The sequence below is a fragment of the Populus alba genome, chromosome 1 (genome assembly GCF_005239225.2).
Source record: "Populus alba chromosome 1, ASM523922v2, whole genome shotgun sequence".
Lineage (NCBI taxonomy): Eukaryota > Viridiplantae > Streptophyta > Magnoliopsida > Malpighiales > Salicaceae > Populus > Populus alba.
This window is the reverse complement of record NC_133284.1, coordinates 17920058-17943946: the sequence shown is the minus strand read 5'-3', so window position 1 is coordinate 17943946 and position 23889 is coordinate 17920058.

The window sequence follows — 23889 nt, the reverse complement described above, 5'->3', positions numbered from 1 at the left end:
GATAGTATTTTTCAAGGCTCGATCTAACCAAGTTTCACATTCAATTTACTATTTCATAAATAGTACTAAAGGGGCTTGTAAATGACAAAGAGTACAAGCAATAAAAGTTAGTCAATCTCCCAATCATACGTACATTCATTTTTACTAAGTCCTCGTGACCACGTGTCTTCAGGTCTCTCTTACCAATTTTCTATAGGTCTTCATAACCACTATTTTTAGGTTCTTGTTATCAAATTTCTCTAGATTTTCATGACCATTGTTTTTAGGTCTTTGTTGCTACCCAATTTTTGACCCATGTTTTGATTTTTTAAAAAAAAATAAAAAAAAAACACTAAAAAATAATAAAAATATAAGGGTTTACATGTGGGGATAACCTAGAGCATCATGGCTAATATAAAGGAAGCAATATGTCAAGGAGGTAATTACTAAATTATAAATAATTTGGTTTGATTTGTGTTATGAAAAATAATCACTACAATATAAATATCATAGATATATGATTTGATTCGTACTGGTTGTGGAAAATAATTATTGCAATATAAAATACCATAGATATATGATTTGTTTCGTGCTGGTTATAGAAAATAATCAATGCAATATAAAATACCATATAAATGGGATTTGTTAGTGCTGGTTATAGAAGACAATCTCTGCAATAATTATTGCAATATTTCCTTGAATAGCACACATAAAGATTTTCTATATAAGTGAACCTCCGGTCATAATAAAAAGACGAGGAGAAAAATATTGATGAAGGGGTAATTTTTCAAAAAAGAGAGAAAACACAAAAAAAAAAAAAAAAAAAAAACCTAAACCTATCCTCTCTAGCAAAGAAGCCGTAGCCCTCCCCCCCTCTCATCTTTTTTTTAAAAACGAAGCAGCCACCCCCCTGATTTAAAAAAAAGAAGAAGAAAACAGAGATCTCTCTCTCTGGCCGCACATTGTCCCCTCTCCCTCTCATTAACACAGACCTTTTGCCCTTGCTGGTCTCCGTTGGCTCTGCTCTCTTGAGGACACGACGTCCCTGAGCAGCATCCGTAATGCTGCAAGAATGCTTCTCACCCTGGATGAGAAGAACCAACGCTGAATTTTCAAAGGTGAAGCCCTTCTCCGTAGGAGGAACAGGTTTGACTCCTAGAAACACATTGATTGTTCTCTCATAAGTCCACTTGGAGATGGCGGTCCTGGAAGAGTGAAGAGAAAGGATCATAAGGCTGCTGCCTAGTAGATGTTTGAGGCGAGAAGGCAGAAGCCTTGTCCATCGGCTTGCATGTCATCTTTTATATTTAAAACATGCCATATCAGCAGGTATGAGCCTAAGTTTTTTTTCTTCTTTGCCGTATATATATTTGGGGTTTGTTGTTTGTTTTTTTCAAGAACTTGCTTTTGTTTTCTTTAAAACAAGGTAGCTGCCATTTATTTCTTTAGTCTTATTCTTTAACATGCGGGGAATAGAGCCATGCTGCCCAGGTTCTCCTCTCGCATGAAATTAGTATGGCTGCACTGCATCAGTTTTTATTTTAGCTCAAACTTTGGTGTCAGAACCTTGGCTACCCTTTGCGCATACAAAAGTATTCCATTTTCCAGAAATAGGATTTTAAGTTAGTTGGCTTTTGAACGGTTTTTTATGAGTTTGTTTTAAGTTTTTTTTTTGTAAATCTTACAATATATATTATGGCTTGCTACTTTTTATCGAAATGTTTGCGTTTAATTGCGATGCTTGTGATTTGGATCAAATACAAAAAATATATTTTTTTTTGCGTGTTGCATACGGCTAATACTCTAACATGTTTTGAATGTTTATATATATATATATATATATATATATATATATATATTGGAAGTTTCAAAAAATATGTTTTCGCATGGATTTCTTAAACACAACCAAAAATTATTTTCTTGCATTTTTGGATTTTACAACATGTTTGTAAAACTCCAAAGGGTATTGGCCAATATTCCAAAAAATATAAAAATCTTATTTTGGGGAGAAATCATCTATTATTCACCATTAATGTTTGGATAAAGAAGTCTCAAAGGGATGAATATCCAAAATATTATTGGGAATAACCTGTTATTATTCGCTGTTAATATTTGGATAAAGAAGCCTTCGGTGGCAAATATCCAAAATAATTTTCTAGGAATAATAAGTCACCGCACATCTTTGAAAGAAGCCTTGATTATAATCGAGGATTCTTCTAATTTTTGTCTCTCGTCCTTGCGATTTACGAGTCGCAAACTCTTGAAATACTAAGGGAAAAATGAGCTTTTAAAGCACATGGAATTTCCTTTGATTTCTATCTTAACAAATTTAATTTGAATCAAACCTAGAAAATCTAATGGGATTAGAAAACACCAACACCATAGCAATTATAAGGCAAACTAAACACCAAGCAGCTTACTTTAGGTAGGGCGTACTAGGGGTGTTAATAACTTCCCTTTACGCAACTAGTCCCTTGCCTTAGAATCTCTGAAAGACTAGTTAGGGTTCCTAGTGACCAAAATACTAGGTGGCGACTCCAAAGAACCAATCAAGCAAATCAGCAAAACAATCAAAAAATCGCCAGCCGATGCCGCGCGAATTTTCTGACGTGCGACAGTCTTTATGACCAATTGTCTCTAGATCTCGGTTACTACTATCTTTAAAGAGATCACATATATTTTTTTATAAGAAAATTAAAAATCACTCAAGAGGCAAACATTCAAAGGCATGCCTATACAGGTAAAACTTTTGTGCAAGTATAGCCATAAAAGTAAACTTTTACATTGTAAGTATTTTCTCTCTCTTTTTAACTGATCAAAGTATTCCAAACATGTATGTTTACAAGAATTCCAGTGAGGGAGAGGGGTAATAATAAAACAAAAATAAAATAAAAAGAAGCTTGGTTGGGTTATGGTCCAACATAGTCCAGCACTTGTTTAGGTTGTGGCCCAACCAAGCTCCATCACCTCCTTTTTTTTCTCACAACTTAGCCCAGTAAAGTCTTGTTTACTATTCATAAATAATGTTTACAATGCAAAACTCATTCAAAATAAGTCTTAGGCTTGATCATACTATTTAAAAAAAAAAAAAACTGTTAATGATCATATTTATGACCAAATAAAAAGTATGGTTAATTTACTTTTAGTGTTAGAACTTTATTAAAAATTATTCTTTAATAAAAATATTTTGACATAATTAAAATAATTGTAGATAAATGAGAAATTGATCTCAAAGAACTATTAATTAACATGTTCTGCAAAACCTAAAACTCTTTATCTCATATTGAAAAAATATAAAATTTTCTTATAATATGTAGTGAGAAGTTAAGAAGTTAAAAATGAGTTCATAAAGCATAAAACTTTTTTAGAGTGAAGAAACTCTAAGCAAAATAGGCTATAGATTTAAGTCATATGCTTGCTCGGCTTGGCATGAAACATGCCTAACCTTAACCTTTTTCTTGGAATGATTAAAATAACTTTTTAATTTATAAGGAATTATATTTTGCTAACTTATATTAGACCTGAGTTTGAGTTTGCTATAAAATAATTTTTTAGTCCATAAAAAATTATTTTCGTAGGAGTCTATTTTTTAAGTTAGCTCATGAATGAACAATCTAAACAATAACCTTCCATTTCTGGAATGATTTTATTTTCTAAGTTAAAATAATTGGTTTTTAAAATAAAAACTATTATTTTGTATATATTTATATCAGTTAGGTAAATGATAGTAATTAAATCATGTGATTATCATAATTAATTATAAATCACTTATGATTTCAAAAATCAATGTAAAGGGGGGTTAAAAGAAAATTTTCTACACACCTTTTAGAAACTCTTCTACCTTTTTCTCTACTATTTTTCCAGATTCTTTTGCCAGAAGTTTTTTTTTTTTTTTTGTAAACTTTCAAATGAAATGCACCATTTAAAATTTTAATTGTTGAAATCCTATGAAACTATTTATGATAACATATTTTGCACCAAGTGACTAGTATTTTATTTTTAAAGATAAAGAGTCTAACCCTTGACAAACATTTTAATTTCTTCATTAAAAATCTCCAACAAGTAAATGTCATATATTTATTGTTTCTGTATGTGTTAGGATTTGTTTTTATTCAATTACAACTTTAATTATCATAGTATGTATACTAAAAAAATATTTTAATTCAATTTCGAATTTAACTACTTTATTTTGATTTGTAAACTTGCATGCTAAGCTTTCTTCATAATTAAAATCATAATAATCTTGTTTTCTCTCAATAGAGATCTAAGATTAGTTTCTCAGGTTATCGTATAAAGTTTGGATTTTATTAAAAACAATATAGTAAAAATAGTTCCTTATGAATGTATTAATTTAGGTATAGACGACTGTGTGTGTGTGTGTATAAACTTAATTTCAATATGCGAAATCTGACTTGAAAATATGTACATTTATTGCAGGGAATAAAAATAAGACCAGAATCAAACAAATCATTTACAAGTGCTCCTTTCTGTTTTTTTTTTTTTAAAAAAAAAAATTTGTCTGCTTAATAAACACATAGTACCCAGCAGAAGACACATGTTCTTATTACAAGCACAAGTCATATATTCGGCAAGAATTAATCAATTCAGGGAGGTCCAATTTGTAGCATTAAAAATTATTTCCCGACCGAAACTTGCTTCTGTAGTCAACTAGATACCGCGTTAGCATTTAGGCAGCTTTATTTGCTAGTTTAATATTATAGTTTAATATTTAATATTATTATAGTGGTTATTTTTAAAAATATTTTTTATTTAAAGATATATTAAAATAATATATTTTTATTTTTTAAAATTTATTTTTTATATTAGTAAATTAAAACAATCTTAAAAAATTAATTTAAAATAAAAAATATTATTATAGTGGTTATTTTTAAAAAATATTTTTTATTTAAAGATATATTAAAATAATATATTTTTATTTTTTAAAATTTATTTTTTATATTAGTAAATTAAAAAAATCTTAAAAAAATAAAAAATTAATTTAAAATAAAAAATATTTTTTAAAAAAATCACTTTTCCAACACAAAAATAAATTTTATATAATTGATTGTTCTTTGGCTTGTTTGGGAGTATAGTTGTTTTTTAAAGTGTTTTTCACTTAAAAATATATTAAAATAATATATTTTTATTTTTTAAAATTATTTTTGAAATTAGCTCATCAAAATAATCTAAAAACACAAAAATAAAAATATTAATTTGAAGTAAATAAAAAATAAAAATAAAATTTAAATTTTTTTTAAAAAACAAAGTAGTACTTAGAATAGTTTTTTTGCATCAAAGAGTAATAATTCAAGGCTTTAAGCAAAGCATGGCATGGCATGACGTTCGCTCGTGGTGGCATCATAAATTAATGACAATTGGGAAGGTGGCAGAATAGTAGATTTTATCAATCGATCCTCCCATCATAAAATCATGTATTGGCAAATAGTCAAAAGTTGCCGCACATTGACTTTCCATCCTGTAAAATTCTGCCACGAACCAGTAACATACATTTCAGGGTCGGAAAGGAGAATATGTATTTTTGACCCAACGAGAACGCACTTTGTGTTTTTTTCAGCTCGAATGACCGAACAAGAATTAAAGAGTATTTTTTATTTTAAAATATTTTAAAATAATATTTTTTTAATTTTTAAAAATTATTTTTATATCAGTGTATTAAAATAATTTAAAAAAATATTAATTTTTTTTAAAAAATATTTTTTATTAATAAAAACAAAAAGTAGCTAGGTAAACGCGGCGAGAGGTAGGAGCTTTTGGTTCCTCTGCCTGTAAACCGATAGTAAAAGGCAGATATAAATTGCATAGAAAAGATTCTTTTGTCTTGTATGGCTCCCACAATTGATGAACCAGATTTTAATCACTAGTGGAGTTTCTTTAGAACCATTTTTTGCTGAACTAGAATATTCTTATCAAGGATCGGTACACATGGTTTGCCATCACTAGAGATTCCCAATTCACCTCCTCACAATAATGTTAATTATATGAGAGAGAGAGAGAGAGAGAGAGAGGGAGAGAGGGAGAGAGAGGGAGAGAGGGGGGGTGCTAAATTGCCCACCCATCAAATTTTTTCTAACATACAAAAATTATATTCAGACAATTATAACACGGGTAAATCCAGGTTAATTTTACTAGTACGTGATTCGAAATATAAGATCAAGATAATCTTTCAAAAAAAATAGAAAGCTTATGGTCTAATAATCTACTACCTCGAATATGAAATCAAAATAAACTCATGAAAAGAAAAGTGAAACAAAAAACAAAGCTCAAGGCCCAATATTGAATGATCAAATTAAAAAAAAAATCAATTTATAATAAAAGATCTAAAAAAAGATCGAACTTAAATCGAGTTTAGATTTTGAGACCACAATTACCTTGTAGAAAAGCAAACATGCAAAAAATCACAAAGTAAAATTTCCAATCATAAAAAAAAAAAAAACAAATAACAATCAAGAAAATAAAGATTAATTTTGATATAAAAACTAAATGAAAAAAAAATAATTAGGGATGAAATTGAAAAACAAACTAAATTAAGAAATTAATTAGCAATTAAAAGAATGAGGACCAAAACTGGATTAAAAAATCTAATGAATTAAAATGTTGAGTGACAAAATTGAAAAACAAATCAAGAAAATGATAAGAAAATAGCAATAAACAATAGAACCAAAATTAGGTAAAATATAAAATGACGAGGGATGAAATTGAAAAACAAAATCAAGAATATAATAAAATAAAACAAAAAAAGAGCAATTAAAATAATAAGAATCAAATTAAATAAAGAAAATCAAATGAAATAAAATGTTGATGGATAAAATTGAAAAAGAAAAAAAAAAGGGTAAGAAAACAGCAATAAAAAATGAGGGACTAAATTAAAAAAACAAAATAAATTAAGAAATTATTACAAAAAATAGCAATCAAAAGAATGAGGACCAACATTGGATCAAAAAATCAAATGAAATAAAATGTTGAGGGACAAAATTGAAAAAAAACAAATAAAAAAGGAAATGAAAACAACAATAAAAATTAAGGACCGAAATTAGGTAAAATATAAAATGATGAGGGATGAGATTGAAAAAAATAAATTTAAAATATAAGAAAACACAAAAAAGAATGAAAAGAATGAGGACCAAATTGGATAAATAAAATTAATGAAATAAAATGCCTAGTGATGAAATTGAAAAAAAAAACTATGAAAAAGGCATTAAAAACAAAATAAATAGTAATTAAAATAATGAAGGTCAAAATTGATAGAAATACAAATTGGAGGATAAATCAATTTTTAGAAGGGTTAGTGAATTTCTCGGCTAAAAGAGAGAAAAGAGTAAGGGAAAAAAAGAAGATCATTGGAGTCCTACCGCACCTTCGACATATGCACACTCCCCACCAACACGAAGAGGATGACACAATTTGTTTTAATTTGTTTTCTATGAGGTTATCGAGGTCTCATAATCCGAGCCACGAGTTTAGCTAGTTAACTTGGGTTGACTTGAGTTATTTTTTGTGTTATTTATTTGTTTATTTATTTTTTAATTTAATATTGAATTAATTAGAAATTGAGCTAAAAAATATAAGGTTGTCGGTTCTGTTTTATCCGGAATTGTTGAAATATTTCGTACCAATTCAAAAAACAAAACAGAACAGAACAATTTTCATCTAATTTCAAATCTCGGTCCGTTCTAGAGTTTTCAGCTAAATTTCAACCAGAATATTCCAGTTTCATTTCACAAGTTTCGTTCCGGTCTTCAAAAGCCATTGAATCAAATTGAACCTGGTTCAATTTAATTAATTAAACCACCCAAGTATAGAAGCTCTTTTTCATTACTATTTTCAATAACAATGATATTAATAATAATAATGAAAATTATTATTACTATTTTCATTAACAATGATATTAATTTTTTTTTAAATTAAATTTATCACTAATATATATAGTTTATATTCATGTTGTTTTTTTTTTTTTATGTTATACTTTGTAGGAATTTGAGCAAAACAATGGATGCTTTAAATCCCATTAACCTTGATACCATTGACTTAGCTTTATATTTAAAATATTTGTGTTAAAATATTTTACTTTCATAATATTTTGATATTTTGTTTAAGTTGAATTACTTTAAGTTAAATATTTATTTAATCTTGACTATTTAGAAATATTTTAAAATTTAAAATTATATTTGTTTGACATTGTGTTTGTATTGCATAATTTATAATTAATTTATCTTGAATTTGAATTATGTTTGTTGAATTATATATATATATATATATATATATATATATATTATATAACAATACAATCTCGAAACAGCACGCCGAAATACTCTGAAACTGAAACATTCCAATTGAAAAAACAAAACACTTATCAAAATAGAATTGATAACCTATGTTAGCAATGTATGAACATTTTTTTTTTATGTTTAAAAAATTAATAAAATCTGCAACATAAGACAAGCTAATAATATAGTTTATAACTATAATCCTTACTATTTGATTGTAACAGTAGAATAACAGGACACTTTTTAAAAGTCTTGGTCTCAACCCCTCAATTCTTAATACAAATTTATTTATGTAGTATTTAATTATTATCTTAAGATAAAAAAAATAGAGATAGTGGAGATAGAATCATGTTTATTCCAAAAGATAAAGTTAAAGATATAAAAATAAATTTATTTATTTGACAATTTTAAATAAAAATAAATAAATTTATTTAATAATTTTAAAGTGAGTTTTTGTACTTTTAAAATATAAGGTATATAGTGGACATGTCTCCAGAGATAGTATGTTTTATTTTTATCCCTAAAATGTTCTTATAAAAAAAAATTCAATTATATATGTACTTAACTAGGACATGTAAAGATTAAAGTAATTATTATTATAATTTTTTAAATTAATACCAGGACAAGACTCTGGTCACGAGACGAGAGGTTAGCTCCGAAATTTTTTTTAAGGATTAAATGATGTTGTTTTGACAAAAAATATTCAAAAACAAACCAACAGGTTTTACCGTAATCGCAATTCAACTTGGGTTTTTGACATGTTTAAGCTAAGTCAATTCTTTTTTTATTTTTTTTAAGCTCAGACCGGTTTAAATTTAAGTTATCCGAGTCCTGAGTTGATCTGCTAAGTTGAGCTGAGTTTTATAACTAGGGTTATTATAATATTATATCAAATATAATTTTGTTTTTATTTTTATATTCAATACCTTCATCTTTTCTATCCCAAAATAATAATTAAATAATACTTTATAATTATTATTTTTTTCAACTCAAATAATCCACGTATGTATATAATAAGTATCTCACAAGAACATTGAGTACCTTAAAAAAGTCGAAAAATAAATCAAACTAGTTATGGTGGATGATGATATTATCTTCCATGGATCTTTGACAAGACAAGATATTGAAATTTAGGTTTTTATGGCAAGTGTTCAATTGAAGCACTTTTTATGGTGGTTGCCGATTTAAATTCACTTTTGAAATTTATAGCTGCAAGTATTGTTGAGCCGTTCATATATCCGTATATAAAGGGTTATTAATCTAAGCACTCAAGATCAAAATAGATATTGCTGAGCCTTCCATATATCCATATTTTAAAATTCCTTACCACTTAATTTATATTTATAATTTTAAATATTATCATTTATTTCCACTTAATTCATTTTAATCTCGAGTCAACGCAATATAAAAAAAAAATGATGATTAAATAGGAAAAAAAATTAAAGAACACAAAAAAGGAAGGAAAAAAAAACACTATTGAAGTACATTATTTTATTGTGAGGTGATGAATAATAAAAATCAATATCTTTCTTAGTTTTTTTTAATATAATAATTTTAAAAACGCCACCACAGTTATATGTGGTTCCTTTTGAAATCTGAGAAAAGCTAAGTAATGTATTTACCACTGGAAAACGTGATGGTTGCAACCTAGTGGACAAAAAAATGCCAATCCTGCTCGCTTTCTTCACCATGCCACTCATGAAGAGGATTGAACTGTAATCATATCATAATGGATTACAAGTGGTTTAAGCATGAATTGATTAAGTTTTGAGTTTGTTTTTTAAAAATTATCAGTTCTAATATTATAAATATTAAAATTATTAAATATTTATATAATTATTAACTTAAATTTTTTAAAAAATTAGTTGAAATATACATGATTTAACCGGATATCCATAAATAAAATAAAAAGAGAAGAGAATTGAACTGTTGAATACCAATTTTAAGTGATGATTCAACGAGGCTCGATCACATGTCCAGCAACATACGAAGCCGAAGACTGGCCCCGAGCTAAGCCCATGCCATCTAAGAGAATCTCTAACGCCCGAGATGGTCTCCTAAATTTGGTTTGTGACATTGAAGTGCTTGCCTAGGGTCCAACCCTAGCTACGTCAAGAGATTAGGTTTTTCTTTCAAGTCTTTCAAGGAACTTGAGAAGAAGGCTGTGAGTGGAGAAGTTTATCCTCAGAATATACCGTTGCTTTGCACTGTTCCACACTTTCACAGATTATGGTTTCGTAGCTATCATCATTACTTAAATTGACTTGTTTTTTGGATGCTTCTTGGATAGCAGTACTATGCTCTATGTTTCACTATTTAAAGTCAACTTAGAGGGTCTAACTCGAGAGTTTATTTATACCCGTTTCTTTCAGTATTTTAAAAATATTTTTAAAATTTTTTATATTTTATTAACTTTAAATTAATATATTTTTAATATTTTTAAATTATTTTGATATATTAATATTAAAAATAATTTTTAAAAATTAAAAAATATTATTAATATATATTTTTACATGAAAAATTATTTAAAAAATAATTATAACCACATTGTGAAAGAAGTTCATATAAGCTGTAAGCTTTATGAACCTTCATAGCATTAGGATTAGGAAATTTTTCTATTTAAAGTAATATTATTTCTTAAAATGATATAGCCCTAAGAAAATTGCTCTATGTTTCACTATTTAAAGTTAACTTAGAGGTTCTCAAAAGTTTATTTGTACATAAATAAAAATTGTTTGACTGTTTATTTCTGTGTTTTAAAAGTATTTTTAAAATAATTTAAATTTTTTTATTAACTTTAAATTAATATATTTTTAGTATTTTCAAATCATTTTGATATATTGATATCAAAAATATTTTTTTAAAAAAAAAATTATTAATACTATAAATTATTTAAAAAATAACCATAATCACACCATCTACTAAGCTCTAAAAACTTTATCTGGACTGCAAGCTATGTGGACCTTCGTAGCATTAGGATTGGGAAACTAGCCATTAAATCATAGGCTATAACGACTAGAATACAGGCCAGTTCATCTCGTCTATCTGTTCTTGACTTCAAGAATTGGTGGAATTGAGTAATGTTGTCAATGGATTTGGAAATGTGCCGAAAGCATGTTGGTATGATAACAGCATTCATATTTTTCATTATAATTATGTGGAGAAGGGAACTCAAAAGAAGCACTAATTAAGAGATATTAATTATATGTTGTTCATTTTTTTGTTGCAGTAGGTTCTGGTACGGATTAAGAGTCTGTCTGTTTTTTTTTTTTTTTTTTTTTGTTTTAAATTATTATTTTTGTATTTTTTGTATTTTTTAACATACTGATATTAAAAATAAATTTAAATATATATATATATATATATATATATATTATTTTAATATATTTTTAAATAAAAATAATTCCACAAAAGGACAGAGGAGAAAGTGCACCACCATTGGTCTCATGTTCATGCTTTTTTTCCCCTTTTATGGATTCACTCTGTCCCAGCTATGTTCCTAATTTTGATTGCACCAACATAGGCATTCTTTGGTCTTTTTATTTCGTGTCAGATAAAATAAAAAGTCTTGCTTTTTTACTTATTACAGAAACCAACGGTCACGATTTTCATTTTTTATATGTATATATAACGCAACATTCTTCATTTATTCCTAATAAAAATGATTTTTTTTTAATAATCAAGCTATAGCAAATTGAATCCCAAAGAAAATTTGACAACTTTAACCCCACACTGAGCCTACCATATTCCAGGTCTAGACTAGTAATTATAATACCTGTCATATTTTATTAAATATGAACAAACAATTCATATTTATATTAATTAGATGTAATAGAACGAATAGTATAATAATATTAAATATGAACAAACAATTCATACTTATATTAATTAGATGTAATGGAACGAACAATATAATAATATTATTTTACCATTACAAGATTACATCTCTACCCCTTTTACGTTGCATGAAGCATGTCAAGTCAAGTAATATAAAAGAAAGCTTGAGTATACAGAAAAAAAAGGTTTGAAACCTTATGCTTTGAGACACAAGCACAATCCTCCTTCTTCTTCTTCTTCTTCTTCTTCTAACTTCTACATTTTCTTCTATTTCTTCCTCTCCATGTTCATAAAAGCTGCCATGCTAGTGAGGTATATTAAGAGTTATTGTTTGGTAGTATGGTGCTAATTGTTTTTTAAAATGATTTTTTTACTTGGAAATACAATGAAATAATATTTTTTTTAAAATTTATTTTGTTATATTAGTACATCAAAATAATATGAAAACATTAAAAAAAAAATTGAAGCAAAAAATTAAAAAAGTAATTTTTTTAAAAAAAGTATTTTTAAAACTAAAAAACAAATGGACTCTAGACCTGTTGTGTATGTATTGGAGATCAAACCTGTTTGTTTTTACATTTTAAAAGTGTTTTTGAAAAAAAATTAATTTTAATTTTTTGCTTCAAATTAATCTTTTTTTGGTGTTTTTAGATTATTTTGATATGCTGCTATTAAAAATAATTTGTTTTAAAATATATATTATTTTGATACATTTTCAAGTAAAAAATATTTTGAAAAACAATCGCTACCACAGTCTCAAACACCATCAAAATCACTTATGCTTGTGGTGACCACTTCTAAAAGGGATAAATTGGTTAGTTTTAGTGTGGGCATAAGTTATCAAATTACATTACTTTAACACTCCTAATTTTATAAGGTACTTTCTGATTGAAGATCATAGAGAAATGGGTGATTTGAGATTATATAATTAGTTTTTTCTTTGTTATGTACTTTTTAACCCTTTTGTAAAAAAAATATTTAAAGGCCTAATTTTCTTCTCAACCAAAATACCTATAATTAATTTTCTCATAATTGATAATAATTAAACAAATGATAATATTAAATATTGGTGTTTGTTAAAACAAAATAAAGATCAAGTAAGAACATACATATTTAAAATAAAACTCAAAAGAGAAATTCATACCTTTTATTATATATTTTTTAATACTCAGAATATAAGACAAGTAGTCTGTTTATAGGAGAAGAAAATAAAAACATTAAAGGATACTAGGAAACTCAAGTGTCATGAAAAATCAAGAGACTAAACTCAAGAATCATGAAGTATAAGAGATTCTAATAGACATTCAATATATATAATTATAGATTTTATAACACTTCCTCTTGAATGACCATGTACTAGAAATGTGTCTCATTAAAACCTTGCAAAGGAAAACCCAATGGAAAAAAAACCTAAGAAAAGGAAAAAAATAATAATATTCTTGTGTGATTTCTGAATACTTCAAGATTCAATAGAGGGTTTTATATAGATACTTCAATATCTATATTTGAATACTTCATAATTCATAAAAAAAAAAAAATACCAAATTACCTCATTAAAACCTTGCAACGTAAAACCCAATGGGAAAAACCTAAGCAAAGAAAAAGGAATAAAATTTGCATTGACTTCATGTCAAAAGTAAATGTCTTATGATAAATCTTTAAGATGATGAATTCCAATATTATGGACAAGCTTCTTAATAGTTGAGGCTGGTAAAGACTTTGTAAAAAGTCTAATAAACTATGACTTGACCTGATTTGCTTAATATCATTTTTTTTTTTTTGCAGCACATCCTAGTTTTCCTCTTTACTATTTTTCATTTTCTTTTGCCCTTCATTTTCACTTTATTATAAAGCTTAAGTTCTTGTTCTCAGCGAGAGATTTTGAATTCCAAATCTCTTTGGTTCATAAACTTAATAGACTTTAAGAAGAAAAGCATCTTTTTAAATGGTGTTATTAGAGTCTTAAGAGGTTAATCGCATACTTTTATTTGTACTAAGTGACAAGTAATAAAATATTAAAAACAAAGGATTAAACAATCAAAACAACTTTTAAACTAGTCAAATTCTAAGAGTTTCAATAAATAAGTAATTTACATGCTTTTAGTTTAAGCTTGATATATTATAAGTTTGGCATGCATCATAGGTTTATTTGATCTCTTCACTAGTTTAACTGATCATATAATTATTGCATATTATACAACCTAAATTTTTATGTTATATAATCTAATTTATAGAAAGTTCAACAACAAAATCAACTACTAATTTAAAGTCCATATTGAGATCAACATTACAAAAACCACAATTTCAAACAAGTTGTTATTATGATGTGTCATGAATTATAATTTAGTGATGGCATTTTACTGCTATATATGGACATATTAGAGAATTCCTTAACTGATATGTATAGAATAAGGGTGGGAAGCTCTCTTGGTCTAGTTTTGTTTTCGGTTTACTTAGACATCTTTTAAGGCATAAAAGTCAAATTAATGTTCTTAATTTCTCTAATACATCCCATCTAAGATTCCAAAATAATGACTTTTATTAATATTTGATAGAAGGAGTGGGCTGAATGGCTACTGAGTTAATGATAGGTTTTTTTTTATCAAAAAATAAATATAGTTTGTTAATTTTATTTTTTTCTATCTTTATTTTTTTATTATGTATTATTATGTTTTTCTTGTTTTTTTCTATTTGAAAGGAATAATTTTTGTATTTTATTTTTTCTATTCAATATTACCAGGGTTTTCTAATTTTTTTATATAAAAGGTTGTAATAGCCTTTTTGAAAAATGAGACATGAATTAGTAAAATCAAGTATTTTGAGATTCTCTCAATGTAGTGTTCCTTCTTTTAGGGATTTAACATGCAACAAACCTCGTTATCATTTGTTATGTCAATTGATATTAGAGCTTAATGGTTCTTAAATGTTTTGGTTAGAGGTCATTGAGGATGTGTATCAAATTCCATTGATTCTTTATGGTTAGTTGTTATGTGATATTGAATAACTACAGTTGAAAAAAGTCGTAAACATGATGTGCTCATGTAGGAGGGGATGGAAATGTTCATTATAGAAAAAGCATTCACGAATTAGTGTTTTGTTTTTATTCATGTCATTTGTTGTTATTGAAAGTTATGATGGTAGGATCCACAGTAAGACATTTTGCACAAAGGTGTTAGAGAACCACAATAAAATTTATCACACATAAAAGGATATACTTAGTGGGTGATGATTTCTAATTAAGGTCTGAACTCAAAGACAAGTTCCTTCTGATTTATAAAGACTGATCCAAAAGCTTTTTTGGAAAAATAAATAATTTTGTTACTTAATTTATTTTCTCCTTTTTTTATTCTATATTATTATGCTTTTCTAGTTTTTTTTCCGGTTTGAAGGGAATATTTGTTATATTTTAATTTTTCTATTCAATATTATTAGGGTTTTCTAGTTTTTTATATATATAAAGGATTGTTACAGCTTTTTTGGCAAGTGAGATATAGATTAATAAAATTAAGTATTTTGAGAGTCTTTCTATAGTTATGTGTTCTTAGTCTTTTGAGGGTTTTGACTTATAACAAACTCTGTTATTTTTCGGTATCATGTGTTAATTGGTATTAAAGCTTAACAATTCTTAAAGGTTTTGGTTGGAAGTCATAAATAATGTTAATCAAAGCCTATTAATTTTTAGTGATCAGTTGTTATGTGCTATTGAATAACCATTATTGAAAGATGTCACAGAACACGACATGTTCATATAGAAAGGAGTGATGAGGTTCCTTCTTGAAAAACAAAATATCAAAAAACTATTTCATTGTTTTCATCTGTATAAGTTGTTATTGAAAATTTTAGTGATAGGATTCATAATGAAACGATATTTATAATTAATTTATAATTAAAGACTCATGATGAAGTGAACCATATATAAAATGGTAAATGATGATTTTTAACTAAGATTTTAACTCAATAATAAGTGAAAAAATAATACAGTAATTTAAAAAAATATATATTTTTATTAGTTGAATATTTTTACAAGGAATAACTCAACTCAAAGTTTCTTACAGGTAGTAGTGAAATCGTGTTATGGCAAATATAATAAAGCTAAAGCTAGAAACTTGTATGGAGCAATTTGCAGAGAAAACGATGTGGCAACTCATCTTCTCCTAGAAAATTTCAGAAGCGATCCCATTTCTTTTGCTGAAACCGTTGGGTTTTTTTTAAAAAAAGTAAAATGATAAAAGTTTTGTTGAAGCAATGAAACTAGTTCAAAAAAATCATAAAACACATCTCCAGAATGAAAAATAATTGAAAAAAAAACTATAAAATAATTTGAGTCAGACCGTCTTGAGTTATGAAATTATAATAATTTTATATAAAATAAACTAAAATAAATTTAAAAAATTAATTTACAGTCAATAAAAATTTTAAAAATAAAAAAAATCAATTAAAAAAATAAAAAATAAATTATATTAACATGTAACTCTAGTTATGAGACTCGAAAAATCTTATAATAAATCATGAAATTCAATCATAAAAAAATAAATGTTAAGAAATGAAGTTGTAAAACAAAATAAATAAAAAAATATTATTAGAATAAATAATATTTTGTGAGGTATTCCACAATAAAAATAAACCTCTCTCAATATTTTATTAATAATAATATTAATGTTAATAACAACATCTAAAATAAAAATATATCTTGGAGAAAAAAACCCACCCCAGCCCCGTCTGGAGTTGGGTTGTGCAAAAGTGGGGTTTTTTCAAAAGGGTGGAGCAGATATCCACCGAGACAGCCCAAATTATAACCCAAAATATGAATCAGCCGAATAACTTAAATGGGCCTACAAAACCTTTATGCCTTGAACAAAACCCACTCTCCTCCTGTTAAAAACACACTCAAATAGCGGGAGGCGCTCGGGCTGAGAGAGACCGACAGAGAGTAACATAATTTAACAATGGCAGCAACCAGAGAGTCCATCAAGGGAAACGGCTCTTCTGTCCAAGGCGCATTGTTCCGCGACCGATGCTGTCGGAGGTGGTGGACGAAGGGTCAGCACAGGGCTACATGCACTACATTTCTTGAAGGACAGATTTGGAAATCCTCGAAGACCATGGCTATGACGTGGCTGACTCAGAGCTCACTCGCTGAGTTCCGTTCTGTTTTTGGAAATAGCTTTAACATTATAGGCATAGCCTCTTCTTATCTGTTTCTCTCCGTTCCAATCGACACAAGAAGCTGTGCTTATTTTTATTACTCTATTTTTTTTATTGAATGTTTTAATCTCGTTTATGATATGGGTTTTTGTAATAATAACAATAATGTATTAGTTTTTTTTTAAAAAAAATGTTTGGGGTTTTTGCGTAGAGAACAGAGGAAGTGTAAAGGTGGCAGCTTTTGTTACATTGTTTTTATACTGTATTTAAAGTTACTGCCCTTTGATTTGGTTTCGAAGTAGAATGTTTAAAATGCTGTGTTTTTATTTTGTTTTGATTGATTTAAAGAACCCTTTTGAAGAGAAAAGGAAAAGGATTGGCTCTTCGAGTTATTTCACTGAAGATTGGTTGGTGCATATGCAAACCAGAGGGTGTTTTATGATGGTTATTTATTTAATAAAGAACTCTTTTCGAAGAGAAAAAGAAATTCAGTTTTACTTCTTCTTTTTATTGCTTATTTGTTGCATTTTTATGACTTATTCTAGGGGTATGCATTTTTCGATTTTACAAGTTTAGTTCTTCATAGGAGACGTTGCTTGGTGAAATGCTAAAAAGTCTTGGGCCTGCAAAAACAGCAGTGCAGGCTATACAAAAATGATGAAGGAAAGGACTGTCTTCAAATTGAGTTTTGGGGGACCAAAGGTCCAAAACCTGGATGGCTTTTTTTTCCCCTCGATTAAAGTTTTCTTAAAAATCTCTTGCTTGTAGTAACCTGCAGGCTATACAATCACGTGATGGTTCGCTTTGTATTCAGATCAATGACCTGCTGGTGAGCATCACCAAGCATGTTCTATAGCTGAAGCTGGATATGCTTGTTGCTGAGCAGAAGCAACAGCTTGTGAACAAGTATACGTTGGAAGATGAACATATATTATGTGTTTTCCAAGGTTGTAAATATATTAGACTACTAAGCAAAGATGGTTAGTTTATTACAATGAGAGCATTTAAAACTGGTTCGAGGAAAGACTAGAATGTATACAATTTTAAATCTATAAACATGCAAAAAAAAAAAAAAAAAACTTATGTCAAACATGCTTTCAAAATAAATATAATAAAAGAATATTAGCATGCATATTAATCATCTATTCAAACTTGCAAATCAAAGTCCTAGTATGTATATTAATGATAAAAATAACTATACTTAAATTAAAACAATGAAGTGTATTTATTTGTTAAAGTACTTTAAAATAATAAAACTTTTGTTATTGTTAAAGATGAATTTTTTTATCCTTAAAACTTTATGGCTCTTCATTTGTGCAATTATTATATTTGCAATATGTCTCTCAAGATTCCAACAACACCATCTTAACTTAGATGTACTTCTAAAGAAGGTGTTTAAATAAAAAATTATGTAACTTAAATATCTTTCAACGAAATAAATATAAACTCTAGATTTGTGAGGAAAATCAAACCATAAAATAGGAAGAAAACACTAAATTATGGAGCGATGAAGAAAGCATAAAAATATGAAAAACATTGTTTTTAAATTCTTCCTTCACTCCTCATTTTTACAATGGATGTTGAAAGCAGAATTAACTCTGGCAATAATCAAAATTAATTCTGATATTATCAATCTTTGATTGCACAGGAGATCAAGAATAAAATTCGAACATAATGGCCATAAATCTATAATTTTTTAAGTTGAAAAAATTATTCAGATTTGTAATAAAAAGCTTTTGAAAGAGATTGTTCATTTTCATGGGTTGAACTAGACAAGCAATAAACTGAAAGAAATAGTCCTTCATGGACCCGGCATAAAAACAAATCTTAGTTGTCAAAAAACAATCTATTGTGACCTAAAATATTATTTATAATAAACACAAACCTAGGCCCGAGCATGAGTTGGGTTGGGTAATGCACATGCGTATGTATGAGTTTAATTCTAAAGTTTGTCTTGTTTAGGACCTCTCCCTTTGAAGACTTGGGTGTTTTTAGAACTCAATTTTAACTTTATAACTATCCATTTTATAAACACTAGGAAAGTTTTGATTCTTTTCAATATGGGATAGAGTTCTTTAAAGGATTTTGGGTTTCAACAAAACATTTCATCCAAGAGGTATTTGCGATTAATTTTTCTTTCACTCATAATTTGTTTAAATTGTGTTAATGTTCTATGTTAAAGAGCACATGTTGAAGATTAAATTCCAACAAAGTTTTAACCTTAAAAGTAAGTGGATTCCGTTTTTAATTTAGCCTAAAATGTGCTTATTAATCATGTTCTTTAAACAAAATTCCAACAATCTCCTATATGAATAGAACTTCTCTCAACAATTTTAAACAACTCAAAAATTTATTGAGAGATACTAATTTGGTAAATTACTACATTAGAATAAATAGTTTTTTGCTTTGAAACTTTTGTAATGAAATAATATTAGATTTACTAGCTAATAGTGAATACAATGTTATAAACTAATCAGATTTTATGTACACCAAAATAATAGTATTAATATAGTTCTTTACCTAGATATTTTCTTTGGTTGTCACTATTGTGTTCATTTTGACCCTAAACAACTCTTGGAATTATAAATGCTTTAGAGAATTCGGCCTTTATTAAAATTCTTAAATAAACGATTTATTTCTCACTCATATAGGTAACTTTCATTATGTTACACTTTAGTTGGTGTATTAAGATATAAAAATTATTAAGAACTCAACTTAGCATTTTATTACGTTGCAACTAGCACTTATTTCATCATTGGAATACGTAGGAAATATAATTTCCTATTACTATTGAGAATGATATATAGTTTAGTTTTCTATTTGAACTTAGATCTTAGGATCTTCAATCAACTAGACATGGTTATTATTATTACAGTCTTTTATCTTTGAAGACACAAACTCTGTTGACAAATCTTTGTTTAGAGGATTCATAATATTTTCTTTTTGACTTTATATTTTCTTTTTTTCTTAGGTATTTAACGGTATTATGTATATGATGTATATGTCTTACAATTATATAGTGGTCATGGCTATGCTATGGGCTGGATTAATTATTTTTTTTAATGTAAAAACAAGATGCTCAAATGATGATAATATTTTTAAAAAAGTAAGAAAAAATCTAAGACCCAAATCATTGACTTGATTGAATTTAAACAAGTTTGTTTATTTAGAGCCTATTTAGTACTACAATACTAGTTATTTTTTAAAGTGTTTTTTTCTTGAGAATATATCGAAATATTTAAAAAAAATATTATTTTTGACATCAACACATCAAAATGATTTGAAAACACAAAAACAAAATATTTGAAGCAAAGGAAAAAAATAAAACAATATTAATTTGTTTCAAAAGTACTTTTAAAATGCAAAAACAAATAGTCTCTTAATAATATGATAAAAAATAGACAATGATAGTAAATAAATTGATTTTTTTTGCAATAATTAACTATAAAAAATGAGTCGCCAATATCATGCTCAGATTAAGATAAAAGAGAAGTTTGATGGAGACTTATCGTTGTTTCGTTGTGGACACCTTTTCACTACTAGAAAAAGGCTCACCAAGACAATTCTAATGCCATTATGAAAGGATGGACGACAACACTTAAAATGATTGCATGCAATGTTAGAGAAACGAATCAGAAAGCAAACTATATAAAATATAATGAAGTAAACATTTAATGCTTATATTTAATCAATCAATTTATTTTAATTATTATTTTTTAAAAAAGTTAAATTTAACAAAGATGGACAAATAAAAAGACCTGAGATAAACCAAGTTATTTTTTATATTAGTAAAAAATCCTATAGAAAGCAAATAAAAGAACATAACAAAACTCAATCTCTAATTAAATAAATGCTAAGTGATGAAACTAAAAAAAAATATGAGCTTAAAAAAAAAAAAAACCAAGCAAACTTAAACGAATCTTCTAAACTTGAGTTAATCTCTTAAACTCGTAACTCATGAAATCTAACTTAGATGGTCAATCAAGAAGCTCACTTCTTAATCAATTTAATGTTAAAGGATGAAATTAGATGAAAAACAATATCCCTTTAAAAAATTTAAGAAGGTAAAAATAAATAGCAATAAAAAAAATAAAGATTAAATCTGATAAAAAAAACTATAGGATAAAATCATTAAATAGATTCAATTTTTAAAAATTATTTCAAATAAAGAAAATAACTATTAAAAGAATGAGAACAAAAAATGGAAAGAGAGTAGAATTGAATAGTTTTTTCATATAAATTCTTTAAAAATAAAACAAACAATAATCAAAATAACAGTGACTAAATATGAAGAAAAAATAAATTAAAGAACTACTTTAAAAATTATGAGTGTTAGACGTGAAAATCAAGGATGAAAGAGTAAAAAAAAAAAAAAAAAATATGACGATGTCAAACCAGAGGTCTGTAAGCTACATATGTCGTCTAACGAGGGAGGGTTTGCTAAGATGTTTCCAATGATGTCAAGGGAAGTCGTCAGAATCTTCAGTACATGTTGCATGAACACGACAGAGCAACAAACACTTTGACTTGTGCAATGCACTTGCTAATTATTTTTGTTTTTAAATAATATTTTATATTTATTACAATATCAAATAGCTTCTTAGCCAACTTAATTATAACTAAAAAACTATGATGAAAATACTTAAAAGCCCATAGACACCAATTAAAGAAATTTACTTTTAATGGTAATTTAATTATTTTATCATGCTTTAAAAAGTAAAATTTTGAAAAAAGCTCATTGACTCCAGTTAAATAAATCTTTTTCTAATGGTAATTGATTCATTTAACTATGCTTAAAATGTAAAAAGATTGTGTTGTCTCTAAATAATCTGATAATGGCTAATAAACCTTGCAAAAAAATTATATTCCCTAATAACAAGTTCATTATGTTTTTTTAAAAAAGTAAAATAATCATTATATTATTCTAATGAACATGAATCCTTTCATCACAAACAATGTTTTTTTCGCTCCCTAATTAGCTTATAATAACAAAAACCTTGACCTTATTTGTGGTTAGGTTTATATAAAGATCTTCAATCAAATTGTGTCATGTGAAATCGTGGTTTGTTGCTAAAATTAATTTTGAAATTAGAAAAAAACTATCCAGTAAGCTTAATTTACTATCTAATGGACTAGCTTTTATGAAAAAAAAACGTCACATTTCAATAACATATTGAATTCTTTAAGATCTTATTTTAGGTCAACAATGTGAAAAAAAGCAAATCCTCATAAATGACAATAGTAGAATAATAACGACAAAATTATTAGTTGGATTATAAATGTTGTCCAGTAGAATTAAAATTATAAATTTATATCAAAAATGTTTTTAAGTGTGTGATAATAATTAATTTTTAATATATTTTTTTAAAATATATTAAAATATTTTTTTATTTTTTAAAAATTATTTTTGATACTGCACCCAAAAACCATTTAAAAATATAATTTTAAATAAATAAAATTTAAATATATAAAAAAAAAAACATCTTTTTAAACGCGTTACTAAACTGCTTCATGCACCTGCGTAAAAACACGACACTTTTAACAAGAGGGGTTGTCTATTAGAAATATACTAAAACTACTCAATGTTTCACTGTGCAGTCCACAGTGAAATGCTGAGCAGTCTTTTTTTTTTTTTTTTTTTTTTTTGTTTTTTATGCCTTTCCTTGTTTTTTTTCTTTTAATAAATTTTTTTTTGTTTAATTTAATTTAATTTGTTAATGTTAATGTTAATGTTTTTTATTTAGTTATCAAATTGTTATGACACGGATCCTGGGTTTAACATGTTAACTTGGTTTCACGAATTAACCCGAATTTTTTTTTTTTTTTAGTTTGTTAATGTTAAATTTCTTTCTTTTTAGTTATCAGATTTTTATGACACATATTCCAGGTTTCACGGGTTAACCCGATTAATTCTAGGTTAACCCGACTATTTTTTTTTTGTTTTTTTCTTTTGTTATTGTTAATTTTTTTATTTAGTTATCAAACTTTTATTATGCAGTCCATAATAAAAATGTTGATGCCCTTAGTTTTTCTTTTTTTTCTTCTTTTTATACCTTTCACTGTGGACTGCACACTGGAGTCCACAGTGAAAAGGATGATGCTTTTATTTTTCTTTTCCTTTTCAATTATTATTTTTATTTATTTAGTTGATATTAAATTTTTTTTCTATTTAGTTATTAGATTTTCATGACACGGGTCTCAGGTTTGATAGGTTAAATCAGTTAATTTAGATCTTTCTTTCCTTTTTCTTCTTTAGTTTTTTCTTCTTATATGTTTTTTTTTTTCTTTTTCTTTTTAATTAATATTTTTTTGTTTAATTTAGTTCATTAATATTATTTTTTTATATTTAGTTATCAATTGATGCCTTTAGTTTTTTTTTTTTTTTTACTTTTTAATTATTTTTTTAATTTTAATTTGGTTTGTTTATGTTAAAATTTTTTCTATTTAGTTATAAGACTTTGATGACATGGATCTCATGTTTGACAAGTTAGCCCTGTTAATTCTTTTTTTTTTTTATTAGTTTTTTTTCTCCGTATAGGTTTTTTCTTCTTTGTTTTTCCCTTTTTAATTTTTTTTTATAATTTAGTTTGTTTATATTAAAATTGTTTTTATTTAGTTATTAAACTTTCATTACACGGATCTC